This window comes from Anabrus simplex, chromosome 12, assembly GCF_040414725.1.
Source record: "Anabrus simplex isolate iqAnaSimp1 chromosome 12, ASM4041472v1, whole genome shotgun sequence".
Classification (NCBI taxonomy): Eukaryota; Metazoa; Arthropoda; class Insecta; order Orthoptera; family Tettigoniidae; genus Anabrus; species Anabrus simplex.
Genome location: NC_090276.1, coordinates 70654955 through 70675000, shown reverse-complemented (window position 1 = coordinate 70675000; position 20046 = coordinate 70654955).

The following is a 20046-nucleotide window of genomic DNA, read 5'->3' as shown; positions in this document are numbered from 1 at the left end:
CGTCGCACCGACACAGATAGGTCTTACGGCGACGATGGGACAGGAAAGGGCTAGGAGTGGGAAGGAAGCGGCCGTGGCCTTAATTAAGGTACAGCCTGGTGTGAAAATGGGAAACCACGGAAAACCATTTTCAGGGCTGCCGACAGTGGGGTTCGAACCTACTATCTCCCGAATACTGGATACTGGCCGCACTTAAGCGACTGCAGCTATCGAGCTCGGTAGAAGAGAAGTTAGGGATTGGAATACTGTAACACTGAGCGAGTTGGCTGTACGGTTAGTGGCGCGCAACTGTGAGCTTGTATTAGGGAGACATTGGGTTCAAACCGCAGTGAAAAGTTAATTCTGTAGTCAACAAGTCTCGAAAGTTTGGCCAACTCAAGAGTTGTATTGTCGATCCATGCACCCGTTGTTATCTTTTACATAGAATAAGGTTTTAAATCGAACTAATTTGTAGGCGGTATGTGCGACGACAGTTCTCTCACTATGTCCTTGTGCTTAACAACAAGAAACGACCACAACAACAAGCATCCGATCACTAGAGCCCGGAAGTTTAGGCAGTAATAGTTTGGAATTCGCACTCACTGAAGAATATACTAGCCCCCACAACGGCTATGCTGTGAGCTTTGCATAAACATTAGGGGTACGGCCTATTAGAACAAGTAGAATTTATGTTACCTTTGAAGATTTAAAAAAGACTACTAGGTCTAATCCTTCAGAAGATATGAATTATTGACTATTGCAATTAAGAAAATTATATTTAGGGAAAAAGGAATTAGAGTTTTCACTACTTTTGTTACCAGTTGTACAAAGTTTTCATTACACTGAGCGGCGAAGGCTCGAACTGCCACATAACTTCAATTGTTAACAAACCCCATAGGTAGCGTAAGAAGTCAAAGCTGAAATGTAAATTTTACACCCCGGACACTTTTGTTAAGATTCACTGTAAAAGTTCCTTTACCGAGTACGGGTCTTATGCCGCGGAACGCGTCACATTTAAGAAGTCAACGCAGCATCATAATCTCCAAGCGCTGTGCTGGATACGGAGTCACCACCTAGCGCATTATTTTCAATAATGTTTTGTTGTTAATATGTAGGTATGTCTTTGATGTATTTTTGTTTTATACGTATCCGATTTTAGTTCCTTCTGACGTTCGAAAACATATCCTTCAACTTCATAACAAACAAACTAAGAGCAGTGCGGATTAACGTAGAAACAAATACGAAATTTATGTTTGAACAGTGTATTCGCAAGTAATGTTCATCCAAAATCCCGTTCTTTATTGTGTTAAGGCTCTACGCTCTGGTGAGAAAAGTTAGCATTCAACCCTCTTCAACTTTGAAATGCTTCCGTAGGCCACTTGAATCCGAGGTGGTTCTCAACTTTTCAACTCCGTATATATCAGAGTGAACTGAACTACATTATAAGCGTGCTTAAACAGTAGCCTCATGAATGTTACACAGTGCGTTGTAAGGGTTAGAGAATGCAAGCAATGTTTTAGAAATCTTATATTAGGTGAGCGACTGATGATTACATAAGTTATGCCCCTCAGTTAGTTCAAATTAAGATAGGTTACCTTATATAAGGATACATATTGTTAGATACCACTGGGTCGATAATACACACAGTTCAAAAAAAATTATTGATGTTGATTGATGTTTGTTGTTTAAAGGGGCATAACATCGAGGTCATCGGCCCCTAATGGTAGGAAATGAGACGAAATGAAATGAAAACTTAAAACTCCAAAACCCTCCACTGACCAGAATTCAACGCGTGAGGACGAAGAGTGAATGGATGGACGGACATGAATTTAAAACGAGCAGTGGATCCGACCCACAGTGCTTCACATGCACAGAAACAATAGTATTACTGACCAAGGGACTGCTTCTATAGCATGATGCTGAATCAATTATACTTATAGTCGAAACGGGTCCAAAATCCAGGTCATCAGCCACTCACAATGGTATTTATCGCTAGGAAAGTAGAACCATGCTCTGCGTAATGTTGCGGTACTAATCAAAAGTAGCGTAGACTCGCGGTATTCCGCACATTATGGTACTATTCAAGGGTAGTGTAATGCGCACACGTAAAACAGACCTATGGTGTTTCGCATATTGCGGCGCTATTTACAGGCAACGCAAACCTATAAAGGCAACGCAAACCTATGGCGTTCAATCAATCAATACTGATCTGCATTTAGGGCAGTCGCCCGGGTGGCAGATTCCCTATCTGTTGCTTTCCTAGCCTTTTCCGAAATGATTTCAAAGAAATTGGAAATTTATTGAACATCTCCCTTGGTAAGTTATTCCAATCCCTAACTCCCCTTCCTATAAATGAATATTTGCCCCAGTTTGTCCTCTTGAATTCCAACTTTATCTTCATATTGTGATCTTTCCTACTTTTATAGACGCCATTCAAACCTATTCGTCTACTAATGTCATTCCACGCCATCTCTCCGCTGACAGCTCGGAACATACCACTTAGTCGAGCAGCTCTTCTTCTTTCTCTCAATTCTTCCCAACCCAAACATTGCAACATTTTTGTAACGCTACTCTTTTGTCGGAAATCACCCAGAACAAATCGAGCTGCTTTTCTTTGGATTTTTTCCAGTTCTTGAATCAGGTAATCCTGGTGAGGGTCCCATACACTGGAACCATACTCTAGTTGGGGTCTTACCAGAGACTTATATGCACTCTCCTTTACATCCTTACTACAACCCCTAAACACCCTCATAACCATGTGCAGAGATCGGTACCCTTTATTTACAATCCCATTTATGTGATTACCCCAGTGAAGATCTTTCCTTATATTAACACCTAGATACTTACAATGATCCCCAAAAGGAACTTTCACCCCATCAACACAGTAATTAAAACTGAGAGGACTTTTCCTATTTGTAAAACTCACAACCTGACTTTTAGCCCCATTTATCAACATACCATTGCCTGCTGTCCATCTCACAATATTTTCGAGGTCACGTTGCAGTTGGTCACAATCTTGTAACTTATTTATCACTCTATAGAGAATAACATCATCCGCAAAAAGCCTTAGCTCCGATTCCACTCCTTTACTCATATCATTTATATATATAAGAAAACATAAAGGTCCGATAACACTGCCCTGAGGAACTCCCCTCTCAACTATTACAGGGTCAGACAAAGCTTCACCTACTCTAACTCTCTGAGATCTATTTTCTAGAAATATGGCAACCCATTCAGTCACTCTTTTGTCTAGTCCAATTGCACTCATTTTTGCCAGTAGTCTTCCATGATCCACCCTATCAAATGCTTTAGACATGTCAATCGCGATACAGTCCATTTGACCTCCAGAATCGCCACGTAAGTGGACTAACCACAGGAACTCGTACTCTCCCGTGGAATTTCTCACATAGTGGGAACTGAGCATAGGTAAGGAAGAACCATGGTGTCGCTAATCCCATGGTGTCGCTCATATAGGGGTACGAATCACAGGTACTGTAGGACCTACCTGATTTACACACTGTTGCTACTAATCACAAATCTATTGCGTACCTAACATTGTGGTACTACGCGCAAGTAAATGCGACCCATGGTGTTCCCTGCGTGATGGTACTAATTACAGGTAGTATCATGGTTCTAATTGCATCATGGTCGCCCCTTTTAGTCGCCTCTTACGACAGGCAGGGTATAGCGTGGGCGTATTCTTCGTCTGCGTCCCCCACCAACAGAGGGTTCTGTGTTTGATCCGCGAGAGGTATTTTATTTCCCTCAAGTCCACCGGCAAGCCGGTTAGGACCCCCGTATCCCCCACCTGGGATGCGCCACGTGGGAGTATTACCTCTCCCCTTGCTACGCCAGCGTAGTAGGTTCGTAGTTCAAAATTGTTTTAGGGAAAACAGGTTTTGTAACATCTGGTGTGTGAATGTTAATTTGTTAGATGGGGTTCCAATGTTCGTACAACATACCTTGATACCTTAGCTACTGGGTATGTCAAATCGAAGTTATACTCCATCAGTAGGCGTAGCCATGCATTAAGCTGTCAGGTGACCCCTCAAGACAAAGTGAATAGCGGTGGGTCCTTGTGTAGTTGTGAGGTACACAGACTACTGCGGTCATCTGAGCACGTTGTACGTCAACCGGCACATCCCATGAGACATTTTAGCGCGGTTCTAGTCGCAAGGGCCGTCCCTTTGATCAAGGAAGGATCGACTTTTCGTCATGTTACTGTGGATCTCAATGCCTCTCCGTTGGTTATTCACCGCTTGTGGAATGGCTACAACGAGACAGGCCAGTTCACAAGCAGGGTTGGACAAGGTTGTGGACGCATGACAACCCCACATGATGACCGATATCTGACCATCTGTGCGTTGCGGCGTCGTTCAGAAACTGCCAGAGAACTACAACAAGACCTCAGGAGGGTCACTGGAGTCACTGTGTCTGATCAGAAAGTAAGGAAAAAGGTTATGAGAAGTGTCCTTACGACCCAGACGACCTGTTCGAGTGCTCTGTTTAACGAAGCAAATCGCGCAGCTCGCCTTCTCATTGCCCGTGCCCACTTCAACTGGAAACTTTGCCAATGGAGACCTGTATTGTTCGCAGACGAGTCCACATTTCCCCTGATACAGCGTGATGGACGTCAAGGTGTATGGATACGCCCTGGTGAGCAGTGCATGCCGAATTTTGTCCAGGAAGGCGACCGATTCCGACAAGGTTATGTGATGATGCGCGGTACCATCAGTATTGATGGCTGTACGGATCTTCTCTTCCTTGGTAATCCTACCGCTGCAGGTTACATCGAGCAAATACTGCTACAGCATGTGTTGGTTGCTGCATACGGTGTTGGCGCTGAATTCGTCCTCATGCACGACAATTCCAGGGCTCATGTAGCGCACATCACCAGAGCTGTATTGCGAGAACTGGACATTCAAGAGATAGAATGGCCAGCAGTGAGTCTCGACTTTAATCCCATAGAGTATGTGTGGGATAGGCTTGACAGAAGTGTTCGTGGGTGTCCTGTCCCACCACAGACCCTCCAAGATCTCGAACAGGCCCCCATTGAAGAATAGGATCTGATAACACAGCGTGACCTCCGTCGACTTAAACGGAGCATGCCACTTAGGTGCCAAGCTGTGATAAATACTCGTGGAGCCACGGTTCTAATAGGCCGTGCTCCTAATGTTTCTGCAAATCTCGTAGTATAACCGTTGTGCAGACTCGTGTGTACTTGTTACTCTTTCTTTGTACTCCAGCCTATTTCTGCCCAAATCTCCGGGCTCTAGTGATGAGACCTTTGTTTTTAGTTACACAGGTTCTCTCTTTACAAGGAGATAGCTATCTAGAAATATTTCAATTTTAAACCGTATTTTAAATAAAAAGTAACAACTCGTGCATGGATGTACACTACCACTATTGAGCTACGCAAATTGTCGAGATATCGACACTTTCTGGTTAGAGAATTAACTCGTCACTGGGCTGGTGATCAAACCTGGGCCATACGGACGGTATGATAATGTTTCTTTCTCTGTGAACAGTCTAGTCTTCTCTGGGGAACTTAATTAGTATTCCAAAACTGCCACCACGAAGTGTTCAATCGATAAACGTTTTATTCCTTACCCGCCGTGGCCTATAATCTGGCCAATATCTAATAACGGAGCGAGAAAGCCTCAATCGATCCGGCCTGAACACGATTGTAAGGGTGATATGTTCTAGCTCTCTCTCGGACAAGCGGGCTAGTTGAGCCCTTACTCCACTACGACCGCTGCATGGCTGATGAGGGACTAACCCATTGTCCTCCACTGCAGCAAAGTGGAACGTGATCTCAGAGCTCAGGCTATTTCTTTTTTCTATTATGATACCCGATAACTTCTAACCTAACAGGATTCAGTTCTACCGCAGCCCCAGAGAGGAACATATCTGTATTAGGGCTGCATATTGAAATAGCAAAACATGTAAAACAATTTGTGGAGATCGTGAATTAATCGAGGAGAAGGTGGGGAATTCATCAGCTTATATTTTCTTCCCCTGGGATGATATCTATATTATTTTTCTTCATGGTAGGGAAAATGATTTTTACCCACTATTCCCCGACCTTCCAAATTTTAATTTATCTTAATTAAAACGAGAGTGGGAATATTTATGGTCAGTCTAATTATTTAGGCCCGACCACTATGATATCTTCTAACCTTGGCCAGCGAGGAATTTGGCTAACCATTTGCCGACATTCCCTCGTCTAATAATAAGGCTATTTGATTTACGTCCCACTAACTACTCTTTTACGGTTTTCAGAGACACCGAGGAATCCCTCGTCTATTATCTTGTGACAATACAGAGGAACGACGGGAAGGTTCCACTGACTGGGTGAGGCTACAGTGGTTGTGGCCGTCGGCGAGTTAAACACTAACCCCGATCAACTGGGCAGGCGCGTGATAAGGTGGCTGACTATAACCTAGAAGGCGCCCGTAGTGATCTGGAAGTGGAAACAAGGACAATGTTCCGGTGGTTTGTATAAGGAGCGGAGCTGGCGATAGTGAGTCAATCGTAGGTCAGTCGCGAATGAGTTACAAGACGGTCGCGTGTAGAATTCAGACATTTTGGACATGTACAGGTTAGAGGGAAGTGTAGGATACAGGGCATCGAAAGGGTGAAACTGACTCAGGGCCTATGCAACTACCACGAATGAAATGCACACTTCCATAGTGTACGATAAGTTTAGGCCTCTCTGATAAAGAAGCATTCTATACATCTCTCCGGCATGGCCATCCACCAGTACTTTACATCAGAGCCTGCAATTCAGATCGAACATCTGTACTATAACGCCCCTCTTTGATAATGTCTCTCAGTCATGGCAGTGCTTCTCATCACACCCTGCATGGTTGCTAGGTAACACACACTTTGTGCCGCTAATTTTAGATTACCCCCAGGAATAAGACATATTTAGGTGCCGAATTAAGTGATAAATGAACAATGCGGAGCACAGTGTGTGTTATGTATAAAATATTATACATTATGTATCAAAATTTACTTTTATTTCTAGGGGTGATAAAAGATACCGAAACGGTCGGCTTTTATGATACATAACAAGGGGTATGGAACGAAATTTTGTCTAACAAAATCACAAATTGCACAGTCATGGTAGAAATTATTTTTGACACTCAATCTTCAGAATTATCTTCTTTTTCTATCACTTTTTTCCCACAGCTCTGGGATCGCGGGTGCGAACTGTGTCGCACAAGAGATTTTTCTGTTTTACGGCTGGATGCCCTTCCTGACGCCAACCATATATGGAGGGATGTATACACTACTGCGTGTTTCTGCGATGGTTGGTAGTGGACTGTGTTGCCTGAGTATGAAGAGGAAAGTGCTGGATCAAACCCAAACACCCAGTCCTCGAGGCAGAAGAAGTAATCAGACGCAATAAAAAGTCCCCAACCCGACCGGGAATCGAACCAGCGACTCTCTGAACCGAAGGCCTCAACGCAATACATAATACGTATTACTGTCAATGTTACATATTGTGTTAAAGATGCCCCGACGTCAGAATTCAATGTTTGTTTACGGTTATAATGTTACAGCAATGAAATGGATTGATAGCCACGTTGTTGTTTGAGGGAGACAAAAGCGGGAGCATCCAGTGTTTGTAAAAAGAGAAATTGTCCGAGTATCGTAGTGCAAGCTGGTGTTATTTATTGGTTGTCACATCCGACATTGTCAGGTTCTTTGTTCTTACGTGTATGTGTGTGTGTGTCAGGAATTTCCTAGCGCTAGCTCTCTTTTTCTATAACCCCCCTTCCTGTGATTCATGATACAGCAGCAGTCGGCGAAGTCGTCTTTGTGCTTTCCCTTTCTCTCTCTCACTGCACTACCACCACCTCCTCCTCCTCTTTCTCACTTTTAGTCGCTATTCACGGATCTAAAGCTATTCCCCTCCCCCTGCTCTTCCGTACCCCAAACCACCACCATCACCACGCCTTCTCTTACGGAATGTTAGCCTGCCACTTGTATGCGTATAATATAAGTTCTCTCTGTTTTTGAGCTTTCTCAAGCACGGGGAGAAAATGAGAGGGAGGAAGAAAATTCGCCCCTTTCAAGTGTTTACCAGACTGGAATTGATGAGTTGATTGATAAACAAACTTAAAGTCGGAAGAACGTTAAATTTTTATTCGACGAGTCCAATTAATCAGTTTGATTTCGTTCTCAAAGTTGGAATGATCAAAACTACTCTAGTTTTAATTAATCTCATTCGTTATTCACACTCCGCTGAACTGAACAAGTAAGAGCTCCGTCATACTCTGAAGGAGCGCTAATTAAACGCTTTCGAGTGTATCAGATCCATCTGATGTTTGCTCCAAAGATACCTGATTAATCCTTTTTAGCATACGAGGAAGAATAATAGTAACACATCCATGGTTTTAGAACAGTAATCCAGGACAGGTTGTAAAGATGGATATACAAGGCGGCTTGCGAGTACCGTACTTTCTACTCATAAATGTTTCCCACGGACTAATGATGAATGGGATATCTACTAACTAATTTTCACAGGGGCACTACTGCCAGCCAGGCAGGTTTCGTCAGAATATGAAGAGACAACAACCGGACGGTCGCTCGCAGCATGTTCCTCAGCGCTACCCGTCTAATGCAACCCCTTGCATTCGTAAACCTCGTTTTTGAGCGCACAGTACTAGGCAGGTCTAATGGTACACCAGCAATACATTTGCAGTCTACATATCGGAAATGGCTAGTGCGTTCAGCATCGAATACACAGACATGATTTTAATCCATGGAGAAACTGGTCGGAATGCTGACGAAGCACAGAACTTTCCTTCTACACTCGTATTTTGCCGAACAGTATTGGTTTTTGTTTCATACAAAGAACTATTTTACAGAGTGGAATTTCTACATGTGTATAAATAAGTTACTAAGTTTCCTTTCCTGCATCTGTAGCGTATTTACAAGTACATCCTGTTATGGAACGTATGCAGTAAAATGACTGCTGTTGTTTCACAACATCCGAAATACAGCCTTCGAAAACAAGTGATTAGGCAACCCATGCATCACTACTGCATGCGGGATATTTGCAAGTAGAAAATAAGGCGCTCGCGGACCGCCTGGTATTTTGCACAATGCCGTGTTTGCAGTACCAATGCCTTTCTATGTGTGCATTGCCTTTCATACGAAATAGTACTTTCTGGATCATCAAGGAAAGATATGGAAAGAATCCTGTCTAAGTATGCCTCATTACGGTGCTGCCAGTATCTTCTTACGGTCCTACCCCGTTAACTTTTATACTGTTGCTTTTGAAAGATCAAATGAGTCAAACATAAGTTAAGAAGACCTACTGCCTACTACCATGATGACTAAATAAATTTAAAAGTGAATGGAAGGAGTGTTTGAAGATGACTGCGAATATATAAGTTGTACGAAATGTACCAGGGAGGTCTGAGGACAGCAGCCTCCGTCCACAGAGAGTTCGAAACACTGGGAGCCTGTCCTCTCGTTGAAATCTTACTAACTCGCGTCGTCATGGTGCCACGTCAGACATCGCTGATGCTGTAAAGCATAAGGGATTCAACATATACCAATCGCTGAATAGACTTGTCACCTAGAAGCCAAATTCTAAGTTTTGGCACTCACCTCAATATTGCACATTCTGCATTAACCCTCAAACACACGCGTATGGGTTGGAATTCCTCCCCAGGTCATTTTATTTCCTAGTGTAATGCACAAATTTATTTCCTGTGCTCTCCCCGCTCTTATATCCTTCTGGCTGGATCCCCGCAGAAAGAGTCATTCTTAGATAATCTATCTTAAAATCTCCTATTAATACAGTAATTCATATTTTACAATACAATGATACGTGGGGTGGAAAGCCCCCCCACGCGTGTGTCTGCGTCCCAATATTTGGCGCGTGTGCTGGAGTGTTAAAAGGCTCAACCTCCTCGTACATAGAACTTGAAAATTGTGACTTGTTTCTGTTTTTTCAATGCTTTTGTTTCTATAATGATTAGTTCCATGCCTAATAGAAATGTATATGTTACTCTTTGTTGTTCTAGCAACCTGTAAATACTGCACGAAGAAATTGAAACAGTTTTAAAATATGAGTATACTGGCTGGTCGGGAAAAATGTGAACTTGGTATATCAATGTTGTAGGGTTGGTCATACTGATAAATAATTTTTTTTAAAAAAATACGTCGATATCTCGTGTTGTTGTCATTTTAACATCTGCTGCTGGTAGACAATCATATCACTTCCGAGGCGGTGTGTCTGAATCTGCACATGGCTAATTCCCGGATTGAGATTGCCAATAGAATAAATAAACTCCTCCACGGGAGGGACTTGAAAATGGACCTCATTGTTGATAGGCTCGCCCAATAGCTAGCACACTACGGTTGCAAAGGCTGAAACCCACGGTGTGTTAGTGTTTGATGCTCTCAAGCCCGACCAAGCCACGTGCAGATATAGCAACACCGCCTTGTAAAGCCATTTCAATTCGACCGCAAAGCTATCTGATTGGCTAACTTCAGCAGATGATAAAATGTCAGCGGTGCGAGATATCGACGTCATTTGTTTCGAATTTCTTATCAGTATGGCAAACACACTAACGCTCGTATACTCGGTTCACGCTGTTTTCGAACACCCTGTACAGGGGTGCGATTGTCCAGAAAGGGTATTTAAAATGAAAGGTCCCGCTATTATGGTTCGCGTTTTATGTAAAACATGAGGTTTTCTGCCCATGATCACGAGAACAATCATCACATTAATATACAAGTTTGATATCCTTCTGTAGCCGGAATACTTCTTATTTTCAGTGAGTTGCTATGTAATTGTATAAAACGGAACGTATTGTTTTTCATTTTGAAATTCTGTTTACATCTTGTTTACTTGAAACAGAACAAAAAATCTAGGGCAATGCAGCTTGATAATACTAAGCTGGCTCTATAAATGCTCACGGACCTGTAAAGTGGAGATAGCAGCGATTTCAGCGCAGGAGTTTAATATTTAATATACACGTCGGCCAATTATCAGCGTTCGGTACCGTGAAATTTCTCATACACCAATAGGAGCTCACTATACGGATCACTGCACTAAACTGACAGAAAGTATTCAAAACAGAACTGTTTCGATTGTTATCTTCTGTTCATGTACTGTGATGACTACAGAACGGAATTTTCAGGTTAGAATGCAATGCCATTTGAGTGAGTACTAAATGTCACTTAGCCCATTCAATGGATGTGTTGAAAGCGTACCATAAACGTGAGGGATACGGCTAATTCAGAACCCCTACGTTTTATGCATATCTCCCTATATCATCGTAGAGCGGTCTGCATAAAACTTGCTACGCAATCTGGACTCGAATGATGACTCATTTCTGTTCAATGTCTTTGTATTTTCTGAAGATTTTACCGAGTGATTTGAGTATGCGATTTGAGTCATGTCGCCACCAGCTTCAGTTCGAGAGATTGTGGATTCGAATACCACCGTCGATAGCTCCGATTGTGGATTTCCTTCTTCATATGTTCACTCCAGATAAATGCTCGGGGTGTACGTTAATTAAGGACACGGTTACCACCTTCATATTCCTAGCCTTTTCACATCCCATCGTTGCCATGTGACCTACGGGTGCGACATAAAATAGCAGTGCCGTACACTGAGGCTACCGGTGAAGCCCAAACCTCAAAGGAGAACGATGGAAATCTAAAGCATGTCATAATGTAAGCATCTGACACATTGTTCTATTTGAAAAGAAATTGAAAGCAATGAGGAAAACCGTCGCGCGTATTTCAGGGAGAAAGGCGTCGGGGCCCAGGCTGCGCGTCCGCCTACCCTCGACCCACCTCGTGTGGCTTGTTACTAAATGTCCGAAAAGTGCGGGAACCGCGGAATAGGTGTGCTAGACTTCGCTCCGTCAGATCGCCATTGCTAACGAAGAACCATGCGTTACTCATCGTATATACTTTCTAAACTTATACTTCTGATATAATTGTATAGAAAACAGAGTGCTGGTATTTCACTCCCGTTTACTTCAACATCCTTCTAGGAAGACACTGCAGAGCTGCTGTTAAAGGAGTAATATAGTTTTCTTTTTGTAGGTAGAACTGCTAAAATGAAAGGCAATCTTTCAGGTTTACTGTTCTCTTCTGTTGGTTGGAATAGAACCTGTGATCATTGACCAGACACGATCACTGATCTCTTGAGAAAGCTAATGAAAAATCGACGATGGGTTCGACCACTATAAAATTCAAAACTTTTATTTAATAATAATAATAATAATCTTTGAAATCAAGACTGGTGTTAGGCAAGGGGATGGACTATCACCGCTTCTCTTCAACTGCGCTCTGGAGAAAATCATTCGGGAATGGCGCAAGGAGATGTGCAAGGAAGAGGTTGAGAATGGCCTTAGAATAGGATATAAGAAAGATGATCTTATCATAGACTGCCTAGCTTTTGCAGATGACCTAGCGATCTTTTCTGATTCCCTGGATACTGCTGAAAAACAAATTAACCAACTGAGAATCCAAGCAGCAAAAGCTGGTCTCCAAATCTCTTTCCAAAAGCAGAGTTTATAACCAACATCAAGCCAGCCCCCAGAGAGCTCATTGTGGAACAGGGAAAAATCAAGCAGGTGGAAAAGTTTAAGCACTTAGGCGAGTGGATAGTACCTAACAACTCTGAGAAAGAAGCAATCATGTGCAGAATCAACAAGATGGAGGTGGCATATCAGCTTTCTAGGAATGTCTACAACAAAAGATCAGTGTCCATCAACGCCAAGCTTAGGCATTACTGTTCGGTTGTACGCCCGGAAACACTGTACGCAGCAGAATGCCTTGCAATGAACAGAAAAGGTCTGATGGAGAAGCTAGAAGCTAAAGAAAGAAAAATCCTGAGAAAGATTCTTGGACCTATCAAAGAAAATGGTGAGTACAGGAGACGACACAACAGCGATCTGTACCAGCATATGGAGAGGATAACGGACACGATTCGGATAAGGAGGATTAATTTTTATGGCCATATAGCACGCATGAGCACACAGAGACAAACCAATAGGATCTTTTCCTACTTTCTTAACAAGAAAACCAAGGGACCCTGGTTTATCGAAGTTGAAAAAACCTTCAAGAAATAGGAATCACACTCGAAGACATCCAGAAACGTGCTCCTCTCCAGAAAAAGCTCCAGGATTGCAAGAGGTTTCAAGAAAGGCCAAAGCTGAAAACAGGCAAGAAGTGGACTGATGAAAGGAAGGAGGCTCACAGAACGAGAATGCGTGAGTACTGGGGAAGAATTAAAGCTCAAGGATGCAAACGGTTGAAATAACGTGGTCCACAGCAGGCCGAAACGAAGAAAGAAAGAAATAATAATAATAATAATAATAATAATAATAATAATAATAATAATAATAATAATAATAATAATAATAATAATAATGCATATCATCTGGATAGGCTTGGTAGTATGATCTAATGAGGATAACATAAATGGCGAAGACGTCATTTACACCGCACCCCTAAGCCAGCGGTATTAACAGTAAGAGGGAGTTGATTAAGAGAATTGAACCGGGGTCATTGGACCAAAGGGAAGGACTTTAATTTGATAAACCTTATGTTACCATCTCCACTGATCAGATGCTGAGTATTAAGAGTAGCAGAGGCCAGGGCAGTAGTGTATGAATCAGTCTTGACAACTTAGCAGACTCTGTTGCAGCTCAAACCCCTTAATGCTTGACGTTCACTAAACCAACCATCGAAAAGGGGTAACTTTCCTAGTGGTACCCCACGTCTTGATCCCAGCATGCGCCACTGTAAAATAAATACAAAATCTAAAGCATCTAAGCTTCTACCTGAATTTTTCTTCATCCAGAGGGGTAACTGGTCCAGCAGACGGCCCACATTATCTTATATAGCCTCTTTTAATCCCCTCGTTTCTATCTACACGGCCTGCTTCGGAACGCTTTGAGGTTTAAGGCCTCTGACGTGGAGGTCTTAGATGCCCTCAGGATTACACCAAAGTTATGGGGCTATGAGTTATGCGTAATATGCCCTGGCGGCGAGTAAGCCTGACCACTGGAGAGGGATGTAATGTGTCTAATTACATTCCTGGGATATTGATTAAAGAAGAGACGTGCCCGGAAATGAAAACGTTTCTCCTTCCTGGCGTGACGACCTCTGCTTCACAGATTGAATTTTAGTAGCTAATTCTCAAAGCAGAAAACTGCGATGGGGGTGGGATTTCTTTTTATTTTCCACAGATTAATCCTTATAGGACCAATTCGGATTTTCAAGCTCTAATAGATTAGAATGCAACGTCGTTTAAAGTGAATACTAAATGTCGTTTAGCCCGCTCAATGGATGTGTTGTAAGCGTAGCATAAAGGTAAGGGGTACGGCTAATTATGAACCCCTACGTTTCATGTAGCCCTCCCTACACCTCCGTAGAGCGGACTGCATAATATGCCCAGCCTTGAAAAAAATGAACTTAACGATATACTGCTGATGGCTGCACTGAATGAACATAAAACGGGTTTTGAAATATTCTTCATCTCCTTCTCCTTAATCATAACAAGTTTCGCTTATTGTGGAGAGAGAGAAACAACGGGTTTACTGGTTAGTCTTTTCTCCTCCCAGAGTTTTTCCTTCTTTCTTTGATATTCCTGCCACTTTTCACTGAGCAGGTAGACTAGGCCATTTAATTGTGTTTTTGCTGGAACCTGTTGAATTCGCCAATTTAATTCAAAATTCATTTTAATTCCAGATCCCTTTCGATCGATTACAACTTCCTCCATGCCTTTTCTTGTTTCGTCAGCTTTTATCTTCGTGATGCAGTTGAAATTTCCTTGTCAGTCTGTTCTCTTTCATTCTTAATGTACTTCCGTCTTCTCTTGAGATTTGTGTATATCATTTTTTCTCTCTCACTGTATAGATCTTCATTTTTTATCTTCCTCCAAGAACTATTTTTCTTTCCTTCTTCGCCAGTTCTTCCATTTCCCATTTCTGCGAAGTAAGAATCATTCTGAACTATAGAGTCCTTCTGGCTTTCTTCTTCTTCTTCTTATTATTATTATTATTATTATAGTAGCTTATGGTACTGCACATACAATTACACAAGTGCATAGATGATGAAACACAAACAATCAACAACTCAGAAGAGGATTTCACAAATTAATGTCCAGACTATCCAGCCACTCTATAGCATGCACTGAAGCTTTCATAAACTATTCAACATCCGGTGTCAATGTGATTGATTGTTTGATCGACTCCACCACAATCGCAGCTGGGGGAAGATCACAAATCCCACTTGTAAAGTAAAGAAGCACGTCTTCCATGGGCGGTTCGAACTCTGTTGATAGCAACCCAAGTTTCTCCGTGGCAGACCAAGACGAGGATTGGGATGATGTACATTAAGTAAAGGCTGCCACTCATCAGAAACTTTGCTCCACCATTCACTGAAATTACTTGATTAAAGGTGAACTTGGAAATAGCCCATGCTTTGGTTTTCTTCACCACACTAGCTAGTAAACAGCCGATCATCTTATGTGAAATGGCTTTTTTAACATGCCTTATTTTAAAAGATAAATTAGAAATGTCCTTTCACCTCATGATCATATATTATTATCTATCTAAGGTTAGAGCACCGTGTATTTTTAAAGTAATAAATTATGCTCATATCATTCGCATTCCACAAAACTGGAGGTCCCGCGGCTGCAACTACGATATCGGCAGCCCTATAAAATTAAATGCTTTATTTAAACTAATAAGTAAATAATATCAGTACACAGTGACTGATACCTGCTGTATAATGAGTATGGAAAGAAATTTTAATAATACTGTTATTTCCTTTACGTCCCACTAATTACTTTTACTGTTTTCGGGGACGCCGAGGTGCCGGAATTTAGTTCCACAGGAGTTCATTTACGTGCCAGTAAATCTACCGACACGAGGCTGTCGTATTTTGAGCACCTTCAAATACCACCGGACTGAGCCAGGATCGAACCTGCCAAGTTGGGGTCAGAAGACCAGCGCCTCAACCGTCTGAGCCACTCAGTCCGGCGAAAGGAATTTTAGGTACGGATAAGTTGGAATACAAACGTATTTAACCAAGATGCAAGTGACTTCTACCCGCACAGCAGATCTGCAATTAGATGTGCATAACTATTAGCGCTCTGAACTATCAGAACCCATAAAGTCTTCTACCAGCACAACGGTTCTGCAGTTAGATGTGTATAACTATTAGCGATCTGAACTATCAGAACCCCTAAAGTGTCTTCTACCCGCACAATGGTTCTGCAGTTAGATCTGCATAAATATTAGCGATCTGAACTATCAGAACCCCTAAAGTGTTCTACCCGCACAACGATCCTGCAGTGAGATATGCATAAATATTAGCGATCTGAACCAGCAGAAACCCTAAAATTTATGCAACTCGCCTATATAACTGTACAGCGGCTAGATAATCCTTGCGCCTTGCTCAAATAGTTTTGTATTCTAACCTACTAGTGCCAAAAAACCCTTTTCCCATATCAGCGTAACAGGCCCAAGTACGTCCTCAGAAGTGAATGTCCAGAAATGTTTGGACAATGCTTGTAATTTTCTTATGCCAGTGAAGGAGTGAACAAAGGCAACAATTCGTAGCATCCTTTTGGCAACAAGACTGGTGCCAATCAAGCAGATGTCCTCTCTCCTTTCATTTTCAATCTGGTCTTTGAGAAGGTGGTCAGAAGAGCTTTAGTCGACAAAAGTGGAGTACACAAAGTACTTGGTTGCATGTACGATTTGAATGTTATCTCTGGTAACTTCGAAGGCAGTATGTATTACTTCGTTAAGTGTACTGTATATAAACACTGGGAAGACAAAGTACCCAATTTTTAGTCGAGACAGCCACCGTCAGAACGGCAGCAGCAAGGTAGGTGAGAATTTTTATAAGGTAACAGATTTCAAATACCTGGGTACCGCGCTGAGCCACCAGTTATATGTCAAGGAAGAAGTCCAGAGTTCTGTAGAAGATACATACTTTGTTTGTATTTATTTCAGTTACATAACCTCCACAATATTACAAAGATACGCCTTTACGAGACTGTTATCCATCTAGTGTTTCTGTAGCCTGCAGTTACTAGACGTGGTCCATCACAGAACTTGGCCGACACAGTGTTGAAGGATATTGTGGCCAATCTAAGATCCGGAGACGTCGAAGCATCGTATACATCCATTCCTCTTGCAGAATACCGAATATCAATCAAGTCATCAGAGAAAAACTTTCCAATGGATTGGACACATAGATCAAATGCTGGATTATAGTGCGATTAAGAGGATCTTGGAGCGATACTGGGCGAAGAAACGGCCTTAGGGGAGACTTAGGGGGCGTTAGAGAGATCAACTGATGGACGACATGAGAGTGAAGTTAAATGGGAGATTGATGCTTAGTAGCACAAGAGCAGCTTACGATGTATTGAGTGTAGGACCGAAAGTCGTCTGTCGGATAGTACCAGGATACGTAAGTAGTCATTTTAGGAATTAAGAAGGACTTTGCTTTGCTAAAATACCTCCACGGCCTGTACTTATAGACATGATATTGGCTTTTGGGATTATATCGGGTCAAGAATACAAGGTGAAACTCTTAAAGTTTCGCAGAGAACTTTGCTCTGCGTCTTCAGAAGAAAATTTTGACCGTTCCCGAGGAAGACTTCTACAATAGCGAGGGTTTGAATTTAAGAATGCTTTACCGTTGGAGCTGTAATGGTACCCCCATTCATCAGATGACTCGCTGTATGCTGGCACAGCGCTCCAACCGGGAGCTGAGGACAACATTAAGCTCCAATTAATATGTTATACAACACCGAGTGTGCGTGAGAAGAAGCAGAGAGGACATAGACGAAGCAGAGTCGAATCTGGTAGAAGAAATAAATAGAAAATCAAAAATATTATAATTGCAACAAAGGACACCTGGGAGAGAATAGAAGAGAGCTGAAGATTGGAATGAAAGTGTGTGGGGAAAATTGTGTGGAGCTTAGTTCCCTGCGAAACATAAAGATTAACACCTTTCACAGCATAAGCCCAAAAGCCTATATCATATATATAAGTATGTGAAAGTTTAAAACCAAGGTTAGAGCTAGAAAACTGCGTGTGGTGGTGGAAACACGTTACGAAAAGGGAGACTCGAGACAAACAATTCCCCACCTAAACATGTGGTGAGGAGTTCACACTTTGTAGAGGACGATGATCGCAATGCGAATAAGCTAACCGCATCACATGACGCAAGACCGAACATCCTGGAGAAAATATAGGATACAGATGCTCGACTCTGTAAGGAGATAATCAGAGCAGGCGATATGATTTCGCTCCGATCTATTACTACGTGCTTTCCATGAAACTAAATCTTCGTTAAGTAAACATTTTAAACCATCAAATATTTTTCTTGTTAGACTTCAGTGTTACTAATATTCTCTTTTCCTATGCTTGCATAAGAAATCACACTCTTGAAAGACCTGGGGCATATTTCACCGAGCATATTCCCTATAAACATTAGGAGAGCAATAATGTCACACCTTCGAGTTTATGAACAAACTAAAACGATACGATTTGAATATAAATTTTCTCTGGAGTTCAACAATAGTTTAGATCCTACTCGTATTTCCATTGTTCATCAGTAGAATGCGCATTTAAGGCAGACTATTTTAAGCCACACCTCTTCAGTGACTTGTCTGCCCCCTTGGCTGAATTCCCAGCGTTGAGACCTTCGGTTCAGAGGGTCCCACGTTCGATTTCCGACCGGGTCGGGGATTTCAATCGCGTCTGATTAATTCTTCTGGCTGGGTAACTGGGTGTTGTGTTTGTCCTAACACTTTCCTCTTTATTTTCAGGCAACACACTAGACTACCAAACATGAAAAGAAAATGTAATAATCATTACATCCCTCTATATAGGGCTGCTATCAGGAAGGGCCGTAAAATAGGGCCAAGTCCAAATGTGCGACACAGATCATAACCGTGACCCCAAAGATGTGGGAAATGTGGTAAAACTTCTTCAGTGACACTTAGGCCATTCATTAAGACAACTGTCGAAGTATCAAGCAGACTTCGGGCAGCGTACTCAACAATCAACGAGTGAATCAATCAAGCAATAAAGTTTGTACTGAGGTTTACGTTAAATTCTTGCAGAGAAGCTTGCTCGAGTAAGAGGGATTCTAAATAATCTTGCCCCTGTTGTTTATGCAAATCTTTTCACATCCCCGTAGTGCGCGGTTGTGGAGACACTTGATGAGTGCTGAGTTCTAATACTACTGGGAATGAACATTCCGTCCCTGTAAAAGTATTGATTGAAGACTTTCACAACATAACTTATCTGGCGAGTTGTCATCCTTCGTGACACAGCAACAGAAGTTGAGATGGGAATAAAAGCAGAAAAGTGATACGTGTTCGTTTTGGAACGTTACTTCAAAACAGTTTCCTATCAGATGAATCGCTTTGCGACACGCCTCTTTGTGCTCCAAGGAAATGGCCAACAGATGGCTTGTTCCCAAGAGAACGTTTATCTTGAGCAGATCCATCAAGGCTGTTGTCACGACGCTTGGGTGGCCACACATGTTAAGCTCCAGTCGAACGTCTGCTGTTTGCTGGACAACTGAAAGGAAATACAAGTAAATTGACAAATCTTTCATGTAAGACTCCTACAAAATATCATTCACTGAATTCTTCACGAGTGAGTCTATATTTTCACATAGCCGGCGAAATTTCCATTTCTAGTAGTTCAAGTCCAAATATCAAATATCTCAGCACTGTCATGAATGTAACTCTCTGATAAACTAAGGTGACTGCGGTTCAAATGTGCACAAAATTATTCAAATGAGATACAACGTCATGTGGCTAGGACTTGGAGGTCCGTGGCTGCGATTGTGGCATCAAATGTCACGTAAAACTACAAGTTTGGTTATTGGCAAGTTTCTGGCTCATGCAGAGTATTTAAAAAATCCCGGGTGTCCACAATTAATCTGACCGTGTTCATCGCGGTACAACACGGGCTGTAATGATCGTAGGAGTTTGAAATTTCGTAGATATGCTAAGTAAGCATTGCGCTCACGAATTGTGCC